The following is a 12067-nucleotide window of genomic DNA, read 5'->3' as shown; positions in this document are numbered from 1 at the left end:
ATCCAAACACAGACGTGGGGCGACAGCGTCCATCGTCTCGATAAGAGCTGTGATAATAGCCCCTTTGAAATAAACCTAATAGCCCTCGCCTGAAGGGAGAACAAGGTGTGTTTGAAGCTGCATGGATGGCGGAGTAAAAAAAAAAAAAAAAAAGTCAGAGGTAATGGTTTCCAACTGGCCTACATGGGGGCGGAGCTGAGGGTGGAAAGGTGGGACTGATGGCATGAAAAGAGAGGTGGAAGGAGGAGAAGAGCCCCCTCCGAAACAAGATCCAGGTTCACCAGCGTGATTAGTCTTCCTGAGCCTTGGAGAGAAGGGATGCATACACTTGTGTGAGGAACATGTGTGTGTGTGTGTGTGAGAGAGAGAGCTTGTCTGTACATCATAATGGGGCCACAATTAAAGCTCTTATATTAGAGAGTAGAAATCTGAGATTGAGCGAATGCACCCTAGAGGAGATAAAGAAACTTGTCACATGGCTCTGTCCTGCTTTCGGCGCCGAGGTTTAAGGTTTCACTGGAGTGTAAACCGATCGGCAGGTCCCTGCAGATGAGCAGGAAAGGATAACCATCCTGTAACGCTGCCACGTGTGTGTGGCTGGACCAGGATGATAGCGTGGTCAAGATTACATGCCTGCTTTGACCCTTGTAAGGACAGGGCTTCTGGCTGGGATGGGTTTATGCTTCCAAAAAATCTGCAAACATTATGATTGGCTGCACTGATGCACCTCAAATATAACTGGGGGTGCAGATTCAAATCAAAATAAAAATAAATTAGATGTCTCCACTTGCTGCTCCAGACCGGCTAAAAGACTCATGACTTTAAATTTCCAGATTACAAGTGATCCAAAAAAAGCTGCACTATCACTGAGCCGGCGCGCACCTCAGGTTACATCACTGTATCCCGCCGCCGCTCCAAACAACGCCTTGCACTGCCAGCCTCTGCTGCCCACAGGGACCTATTTTTAGCACCGGAAGTCTGACTGACAGAGGTGCTACATCGCTCCTCTTCTTTCCCCTTGTTGAGTTGGTGTGAATAGAGGGGTAGTGGTAATCTGGACACACACGTCATCTGAAAGTGTGTGTGTGTGCGTGTGTATCTGCTGTACTTAAAAATCCTTGTAAAAATCAGGTGTGTCCTGGACCATACCTCTGCAGTCTAAGGTGCATGTCTTTAATTATAAAGGACCTGTGTCCATTTGTGTGCGTGTGTGTGTGTGTGTGTGTGTGTGTGTGCGCGCGCACGTCTGTGTGTTTGAGTGGGATGTCGACCATGTGGACATACTGCTGAATTCCACACCTGCAAATTTAAAGCTCTTACACTGAGAGCCACACACACACACACACACACACACACACACACACACACACACACACACACACACATACACACACACAGACAGACACTTTTCTCTTTCAAACTGTTTCACTGTTTTCAGGCAAAAAAGAAATTATTCCATCAGCAGTTAGAAAAAAATTCTTCAATTTGAATGAATTTTGCTACAAATTTGCTGCAAATCCTGTTATAAAAGTTTGATGATAAAACAACAAAACAAAATTAGAACAAAAATGTGGCGTATACTATATTTCAGGTAAACTTTAAACTTTAATACAGCATTTCATGATGTCTTTTTCTTTACATTTCATCCCTAATGTTTGGTTACTTAAAAGCATAAATAAAAAGCGTGATTAATTCAGTTGGGGATAAAATTATAGACTGAAGGTCTGAATATTACGTAAAATATGAAGCTGCGAGTCATCGCTGGGGGCGTGTCTTTATCCCATTCTGATGAGCAGCGCCTGTCAGTTCCCCTTTATGGCCACAGGGGGCGGTGTGGGAGAGGAGACAAGCACAGAAGTGCATCATTTCCATCTGTAGTCTGATAACAAACTCTCTCACACACGCACACGCGCACGCGCACACACACACACATACATACACACACACACACACACCTGGGAGAGCCTGCAGCAGTGAAATAAGACCACAGGAATTGTTCAGTCCATTAAATTTCACCTTTACCCTCTTGACTAACTAACAGGTTCACTCTATTAAATCTCATTATACTGAAGGTTCACTAACTTGTGCCGGGCTGAGAATGAGTCTCTTAAAGTCAGAGGTGCTCTGCTCAGAGGACGGGAGGTGTCTGCATCATCATCATCATCATCATCATCATCATCATAATCATCACGTATCTCAGTAATGAAAGGGAATGATGCTCAGAGGTCAGGGTCAATTTAAGAACAGGATCCTCAAGTTGTAAGTAAAACCTCCAGTAAAAATGATAACTAGAATGGAAAAATAGTAAAGTAATTAAGTAAATAATTTAAAATAATGCTTCTGACTCCTTATTTATTGTCACCTTTTTAATCTCATTAAATACATGTTGCTAAATTTCTTCAAAATACCTTTTTATTAAACATAAAATTGGTCCCATTTTCCATTTCTACAGAAATATTTTTCGTCAATAACACAAAAAAAAAACTTGGAACAACTTGTTGATTGATTTTATGTATAAAAATGTTTTCATTCCTTAGATTTTATACACATTTCTACAAATCGGGACCTTCTCTCTTCCAAACGCTGGCTGCTGTGTCCAGAGAATCCTCTGACAAGATGACACTGTAAGGTTAACAGGCTTGGGAAAATAGTTTGATGCCCTAACATGGGAATGACACCCAGTGTTCTGAATGCTGAACTTCCTGAACTTTTCCAAAACTTTAAAAAACAGATTAAATACTTTAAAATAGTATTTTACTGACCACACTGCATAGTCCATAAATGGTGAGGGTTCACAAAACAAGTACAGCTGCTACTTGGCAAGCACTCTCAAGGAAACCTCTTTATTTCAGGTGTTACTTAATTCATTTATTTTATTTTGTAGCATTATTTTTTATTTTGAGTAATTACAGTCGGAAAAAACCTTCAGTAAATATTCAAATAAACTTTCCGTGACCTCAACAGATAATTTAAAACTTGTTTTCTTTAAAAGTTTAAATCCTATTTCTAAAGTGATATAACAATGAATTGCTCGTAATTTGGATTGGCGATGTTAACAGACAGACACTGTGATAATGTAAAATAGATAACAGAATTCATATTCTTCATATCTGTAAAAAAAAAAAAAAAATCAAAAACACATTGATTAAATAAATGATTACAGTGCTCTCAAGTTATAAGTGCTTACATGTCTTACAAACATTGTGTGAACTGGAGGACTAACTGTTACCAGACGTTGCAATAAGTAGCTCTCACATCCTGCAATCGATCAAAGCAACCTTGAAATTACTTCTTTGTGCTTCACTGGTTGGAAACACGCCTTTATTTGCTGAAGATGAACAAGCAAAGTAACCAGACATGTGTGGGAGTATTTAAAAAAAAAAAAATCAAACAAATGCAGAAGTGAAAAACTGTAGACACATTGTAGCTACGCTCCTTTAGCATGTCTGAATACATGCAGCCTGCAGGTGTAATAGTGTGTAACAGTGAGTGTGTAATAGTGTATAATAGATGGTAATAGGGTGTAATAGATTGTAATAGTAGGTAATAGACGGAATTGGCTTAAGACAAAGGTAAACATAGTAACAGTCAAAGTTTAGAAATGCTGGGGGAAAAGGAACGGTGTGCAAGTAATAAATCATACATGTGAATTTGTGTTCATTGATGTATATCATAAGGAGTTTAACACAGGCATTATTTACTCCAGGTATAGTAAACCAGAGATGCCCTGATCTCTCTTCTCCAGTCCATCAGCTCTTAAAGTAGAATGGTGAGGTTAAAATATCACCCTGACACTCCTTTTGTGGTCAGATCCACCTCTTTTTCTCTCTGTATCAAATGTATCACACATGTGTGTGTCTCTATTGGTTTGTGTGAATGTGATGGCGGGGGAGAGAGCGGCAGAGGAGAGGCCAGGGAACAACAGAGTTACATACAGTCCATTAGACATTGATGGGAACCAGTAAAATACAGCCTGAAGCTGTGAATGGGAGAGGCAGAAAGGAGGATTATACTCAAGGACAAGCTAAAAAGCTTGTCCTTGAATTTATTAAGCTACATACAGCAAAAAGAACTCAATTTAACAAATTTGATGTTTTATAGTTTCATTTTCTTTTTCTCATCGTACGCGCAAACATCCAGACAGGGCTGCTACAATCTGTGCTCATGTAACTGGAGAGAGACAAATCTGTACGTCATGTGGAAACAATTTTTCTTTACATCCCCTCATACATTGAAGATGTACTGTAAAGTTTATCCTCAGGCTGCAGCTCAGAAAGAAAATGAAAAATGAGAGGAATTGGATATTTCAGAAGGTGATCTAAGACAGACGGCGGCGGTGGGAGATCTGCTTACATGACCGAGGGGAGAGCTGGAAATGAGCTTCCTACGTCCACCTTGAAGGTCTATCTCCTAAATCGTAAAGCTGTCGCAGACTCCCACCCAGAGACAAGACATGAACGCACACAAGCACAACCAAATAATGAGGGAGGCATCATATGAAAGGCTTTTCTTCATGCTGGGGGTCCTCAGGCAATGTACGTATAAGTAATCAGCTCTAAGCTGAAGTTGATGCTGTGGTTTACAATGATGAAAGTAAAAGACTGGGTGACATCGTTTAAGGAAAGTTTAATTGGTGCAGCTCCTTCCTGTAGCCAACTAACTGGCTTTAAGGTGGTGAGACTGACAATAGGACAGGATCTTATGTACTACAAGACTAAAATGAAGAACAGACGCTTCAAGTAAACACAGGACTCTTTGTGCTTGAACATTTGTCATCATGGATTTATGGCTCAATAAAAAAAAATCGAGGTTTCATGCCACTGAAGGTACGAGGAGTCTCATCTGCTTGCGCCTCATTCTGGATCAAACCTGATTTTCATTTCAGATTGAAACTCTTCAACAAGTTATGTTTTATTTGGAAGAAGACTTGTTCTTCAGGGCATCTTATTTTGAATAGAAACCTCTTGAAGAATCCTGGGTTTGAAGATTAGACTTTTCTCTTTAAGTCATATTGCAGAACAAAATGTTTCACAAGGGAAGAAAACATTTCAGAACAATCCTCTTTTTTAGTCCTGTGTTTTTTTGTAGAAAAAGTTTTGCATCTTATATTTGGCGGAACAGTGGCACAGTGGGAGCACTGTAATCTAGCAAGAAGGTTCTGGGCTCAAGTATATTGAAGCAAAACTCAGTTAAAGAAGACTTTTCTCGATACTTAAAGGAAATTTATTTCACAGATTTTGGTATTGTATTTTATTAGTCGTTTTTCTTTTAGCTTCAGAAGTCAAGGAAGCCAAGGACTACAATTTTTGCACAATCGATATAAACACCTTTATTCCCACCATGAATGAATGAATGCCTCCTTTCACATTAGAGCAGCTGCTTGTGGTCGTAGTTCACATTTCTGTCTGTCTACTGCAGGAATTTTCATTCAAAAGCTTTTTTTCTTCAAGTTCAAACAATGCAGAAAATTTCCGTAATCAAAGCCATGCAAATATGGGAAAAACATACATGTAGACCACAGTATGGTTGAATGTTTTAGCATGCTGCAACAGAGTTGAAGAAACCCCAGCAGCCTTTGGTGCAGACAGGAGATAGGAGAGGAAAATGCCTCCGATAGCTGCAGGCTAAACAGTGTTGACATACTTGTGTTATTAAAAAACACATCAATCTGGATACCAACGGCTCGCCTGCAGTGATGGCGTTTGGACTTAAGGGGCTGGTTTTTCATCTCGGAAACGTTTGGAGGTTTGGCATGTTGAAGCGAAATGAGGGTTTGACATTATTGACTTGTAAAGACAGACAAAAACAACAAATCCTTGCACGCAATGCAAACACAAAGGTCGCAAAAGAATGCAAGACCACTTTTGTAAGTGAGCCCAGCAATGTCCTTTAATGAAGTTATAAACTTCATTGAATTGTGTGGATTCTAGCATTTAATCCTGTGAGTCAGTGCTGAGGGATAAAGAAATAAAACTGTCTCCTCGCCAGAAGAGGATGTTTTTACTAGCCACTTTTAAAATAAATCACATCTTATAGGTAGAAATAATTACCCCTATGCTGGTTCCCACTGTTCACAATGATTTTCAGCTGTCTGCATCCAATCGGCTCCTCCTTTATATGGTCAGGATTTATCATTGTCTGTCTTTGGTATCTAGGTGCCATGCTATGCAAACTGCACCAAGTATTTCTTCTGCATGCACTATGTGTAAATGATGAGAGCATGGAGTCAATGGAGACCATATATTGCATCAAACATCCCACCACATACTGTGTTTCCATCTGCAGTATCCATGTGATGCACACAGGCATCTGATGGGAGATGTTTAGGATGCTAAGTCGGTAAGCATTGCAGTAGATTGTACTCCTAAGTGTCAAAAAACCCTAATGTGCAAGTATGATCCAGTTTTTACGAATTTAATCTTTTATAGCATCGTTGTTTAAATATTTATGCCGTTTGTCCCCATAGAGTTTTTTTTTGTTATAATTATAATCCCCTTCATAACCACAGAAAAAAATGGTCTGTTTGGTGTAAAATTTGTGCTACCAGGTGTCAGCTTTCTAAGAAATGCTGTTCCATAAATACAATGATGGTTCGTTTACCATCATGTTAGGATGTGGAATGCAAGGAGAGGGGCAGGAAATGGTTGCCAAACAAACATGGGAAAGAGACAAGTTGCCCCGTCAACCACACAAACAAAACATCCGACATGAAAAGGAGGTGTACAAGACTGGGCGATCTCTTTTAAGGTGCTGAAACATGCCCTTTTGGGACATTCTCCTGCTGTTTCACATTTGATTTAAGGTTCTTATTAAAGGTTAAGATGAGCATAGTTAAGTGCAACACTTAATGATACCATGAATTTATTGAAATCTGGATTATTTTTCTGTTAACGTTAGCATTAACTGGTCAAATCATCACCAAAAACCCTGCCTGTATGTATATTTACATATTGATGGATGATAATAATTCATGATTAAGAACAAATAACAGTTTCTTGACCTTAAAATCACCTTTCACACGTGGCGCAGAACCTCCAGCAAAAAGAGTAGCTTGACTATTTTTTCTCTTAGCTTTAGATCGAGATAACTCTCTCTCGTTCACCCGAGGAATCTCCTTATCTGGTTTACCTTAACTCTCAATCATCCACATCTCAGAGCAAATGCCTGCCAGCTCTGAAATTTTTTTTTTTTTTCTGCTTCTTGATTCTTCCAGAGAGACGTTCAAAGAGCCTTTTTTACATTTTGTGTAATGCTGGTGATGGTCTTTCAACTTCAATGCTGGATCAGGGCAGATTTGAACAAGAGGTGTTATAATCTGTCTTTTCCACTCTGAAAACAATTGAGATACAGTAAGAAATGAGCCTGAACTTAGGTGCAAGATCAGTCCTCTAACTGATGATGTCTTCCATTTATTGAATCTTGATGAAGCACAGTCATGATGAAATAACAAAAAAAAACCCGTCTATTTCCAAACATTTTTCCAAAAAAACCCAAAAAATCCCCAACTTGGTTTAAGACTGCCAACATCATCGTCCTTCATCGATAAAGAGCTAATAAGCAACATTCTAGACAAATAGTGCGAATGATGCTCAAAATGTGGCTTCACAAGTTCCTGCAAGGACAGTGAAAGAAGAGGAATCGAATTACTCGATATGTACCCTCACAGTCACTGATGATAAGTTTGGCTTAAATCAGTCACAGTGATGAGAAGCCAAATGATTCCCCTCCAGATGTTCCTTTGCTTATGATGCCAGAGGTGGGGAGGAAGTGAAGATGCTCCCACAGATGGAAAGAAAAAGGATGATGGGACCCAGGAAGTGAACGATAGCTCCAAACCAGGTGTCAAAGTCAGTATCCCTCCGGTGTTCTACTCGCCCTACACTGTGTTTAAAATGATGAATTGTTAACTGCAAGTGCCCACGAACATTTGTCTTCCTGATGCTTTATTACCCATTAAGTCTCTCATTCTGACATGTCTGGAATGGAACAAAAGGAGAATGCAGGGGTCAATGCAGTAAAGAAAACCCAGAGATGCGAATGAGATGAGAAAAACACAAATAAAACAACAGGAGGGAGAAAGCCAAGAGAATTCAGAAGGTAAGACATTTGAGCAAAACTTTTTAGCAACTCTAAAAAGTTTTTTTTTTCCACTTGAATGAGCATCTATTATTGCTTTTATTTATCTGCTACGTTTTGAACAAATTTCTAGTACATTTAAAAGTTTGTCAAAAAAAAGATGTGAAAACCTCCAGCTGCCACATATTCCAGTATTGTCCACAATCCTCCCTCCAACTCCCTGACCTAAAGTAGAGGAAGAACCCCTGGATGAAAGAAGGATGAAGACGAGGGAGGGATGAAAGTGGAGAGAAGTAGGTTTCCAATGGAGTCAATCTGACTGGACTGTGGAGGGCAGGAATGTCGTGTTTGGCTACATGCGGTCAAGATCACTGGGCTTAATGGTCTGGAAAGTCCTCATATAGAAACTCAGTATTTTCAAATGTGGGAATTTGAGGAATCTTACTGGATCATAGGAGAACTGTTTGAACTTTTCTTATCTGGTGAGGGCTCAGAAGATCTTAGGATTCCTGGGAAGAGACTTTTGGACAAGGGGTCATTTGTTTAAGTGAGGACTACATGTCTTTTGTGAGCAGTACCAAAGTCAATGTAATGAAAAATGTAATAACATTTTAATTTCACTCACATTTTTGAATGGTACATAACCAAAACAACTGACTGACCAATCGATCAAGAAACCGTCCTCCCAGCCAACCGACCGACCGACTGACTGATCAGCAGACTAGCTAGCAAACCAATCACCTCTCAAACCATTCCACCAATTGATGGGGTGACCAACCAACCTGGATAACAACAGGATAGTAAATAGTTAAATTCCTGATACACACCAGCATCTACACAATGATGCAGTACAGACTGAGAGAATGCTTCTTCTTCACACAGGTACACCTGAGTGTTTGTTTAGCCTTGAACTTTGTAGAAGTAGAGTTTACAAGCATACAGTAAATTTCCTGTCTGCACGTATGCGTGTTTCATGCATCGTCCTATCAAAGCAGGAATGCCTTCAAAATTTCCTGTCTGCATGAACTGATTATGTGCGTATGTGTACTTTTGTGCATTTGAGCACACATCTGGTATGTGTCTGGGTACCTGGGTCAAACGGCATCAGAAGCAATTCACAACCAGGGAAAGTCAGAGGACTTTTGATTGACAGCTCAGCTGGCACTCTTAACGACTACCTACAACTCCAGGCAGGTTAAAACAAACACGAGTCCATATTTGCAAATCACGTACCTGATCGCTAATCATCACAGAGGGAACATTGCATGGACATGCCTACATGGAGCTCTGCAGCAGGTTAGCTGTGTGTACTCCATCACCTTTACATCTCCACACTCCCAGGTCTGCATCGATGAAACTCAACACCATGAGGCGCGCAGCTGCAGTTTTGAGCCAGGGAACATCTACGTATATCAAGTGGATTCTTTTATATCTGCATGGATCTGTGAATCCGTGCTAGTGTGGCTGCATTGTTGTTCTTTTACCACATAACTTTGCAATCAGCAACATGCTCCGTAACTCCTGCAACGACCAAACACCAACTATTCCGTCAACTCAACTACGGTCAATCAGTCAAATCTTGATTCTCTGTCTTATATCCACCTGCCTTTACACACACACACACGCACACTCATGATGCCACACACTCCAGTGCATCTGGATGTCTCGCAGGCCTGACATTCATATTCTTGAGAAGACTTGAAGGATGGAGGTTAGATGAGGTGAAAAGAAAAAAAGGAGGCAAAAAAAAAGTAGGAATAAGATCGTCAGACATCTTGGTATGATTTAAAGGAAAGACGACGATTCACTGATCACTGCCGACAACTAAATTATTAAATGTTACTTGAGAAACATTGAGTGGATTTTAAAATGTAGAGATATTAGCTGTTCTCATTCATCACATCTAACCAATGGCGCAGGAACACACCTTTGTTATTAGCCTTTTTAGAATTATCTCATTTTCTCTGTGCCTTTATCATCTTATCAGCTTCAACAGTCCCAGCAGAGTCATCAGCCACCGCCACCAGCATCATAACTCCGTTGGGATACTTATGTCGCTGCAGCTGCGGTCCTCCTACCACTGCATCGCTGAAGAGGTTCAACAGCTTCTGACAGACTAACTGATCACATTATAGTTATATTTACTTCTTTCACTTTTAAATCTGTATTGTGTCTTATTGCTAAATTATATCCACCTACTAGTCAGTCTATTTGTATCTAAACGATATTGATTTAATTCATCCAAAAATCCAGCGGTGGATTTTGTTATATATCTCCAACTCTTAAGTCTTCTTTATACAGACTTCACTATGTTTGGCTGCTCTATAAACACATAGATCAGTTAGTTTACTACTCCAGAGGGAAGAGTGTGGGTCTGAAATAGAAACTTTTAAGTCACATCTATATTATACTTTTTTTCCATTTAAATTTTAAATGACTGAAAAATGCACTTAGAAAAAAAAATCCCATAATGCACATTTATCTATAACAAATAGAAAGAACGCACACAGACAAAATACAATCTGCGCTGACTACATCTGTGATTTTGAAGAAGTTCAGCTCAGTGTGTGAGTCTGTGTGCGTGTGTATGTGTGTGTGTGTGAGTCAGTCCATGACCTTTCCATTTAAAGACGCTGGCACAACGTCGGCAGATATACGACCACCACTTTATATCTATTGTGATTCAGGAGCCACAGTAACTCATCCTTTCAGTCTGCTTCCTCCTCTGGTTTGCCTGTCTCGCGCTAAGTCTGGCTTATTTGAGTTTGGCCTCTTAAAGATATTTTACTCCTATTTTTCTTTGCAAATTTTAAGCAATTAAATCAAATCTTAACATAATGTTGATACCAGAAGTACACACATGGTATGAGTAATTTTTCATCACAGTACGCTCATGTTGGAGCGTTAAAACAAACTCCATCACCCATGATGATGCATCTCCATCTCCAACAAACTCCATTGGAGCTACAGTGAATTCAAGTAAAACTTTATTCATCTGCTGTTCCAGTCAGTAGACAAACTAAAATATTTACTCTATATATTATTTTTTCATTTCTTCAACTGGATGACATCATGCTGTGTAAAATTACTGTGTAAAAACCAACTCCTGGTGCAGCAGCGGAGATCCTTCCCCGTTAAACCCCCACCAACCGTGACAGAAGGCCTTTTGAATGGTAATGCCTTTCTCTCCTTAGCTACGGTAAAACACCACATCACAATGCCCCGCTCATCTTCCTCGCCATAGTCTTCTCTACGGGGGGTCGTGAGCATTCACTCATAGGCATGCATTCACAAGGAAAAAAAAAAGGCCTGATGGGTTTCTAGCTGAAGGAGCAGCAGTGTGTCGACGCAAACAAAGTGAGATGGATTGTAACCTGGTGCAGGTTTTTACTGGACCAGAGGCCACACACACACACACACACACACACACACACACACACACACACACACACACCCACACACACACACACACACACACACACCCGAACACATTGTCTTGTGTAAGTCTTTGAGGTTTCAAACAGAACAGTCCCAAGACACCACTTTGCTCCACATGAGGGTCTTAAGGGGAGTTCAAACCTGATGAATTTGTAGGTCAGAGACTTGCTGGTGGTTTGAGATTGAGAAAACTAGTCCTCTTTATTTTTTAACAGATAATACTCAACACAGAGGGTAAGCCATATGTTTGTGTCATCTGTTGCAAGTTGATACCCGATGTAGAGAAGTAAACGGAAACAGACTACATGGAGTCAAGTGAATGCAGTCAAATGTCACCGAAAGAAGAAGAAAAATGGATGAGACATCTAGAGATCAAGAAATATTTCAATTTTGTAAATGTCTGAACAATAAAGCTAACAGTGCTGGTCTGCTTTACAAGTTACAAGCATGGTGTTGGACATACTCTTCTAGTCCACAGTCGTCCTTTAAACTGAGCTTCAGATTTCAGCTCTTTTCAATCCCAAATTTTCCCACCTTGGACATTAAGAGCACA

The 12067-nt window shown here is 40.0% G+C and overlaps 1 protein-coding gene across 3 annotated transcripts in view; it reads right to left on the bottom strand.

The window, feature by feature from the left end:
* Positions 1-12067, bottom strand: part of col4a6 (collagen, type IV, alpha 6) — an 83683-nt gene that overhangs the window by 44270 nt on the left and 27346 nt on the right. The gene's annotated exons all lie outside the window — the stretch shown is intronic.

This window comes from Antennarius striatus, chromosome 23, assembly GCF_040054535.1.
Source record: "Antennarius striatus isolate MH-2024 chromosome 23, ASM4005453v1, whole genome shotgun sequence".
NCBI lineage: Eukaryota > Metazoa > Chordata > Actinopteri > Lophiiformes > Antennariidae > Antennarius > Antennarius striatus.
This window is presented reverse-complemented; position numbering and strand designations above follow the sequence as displayed.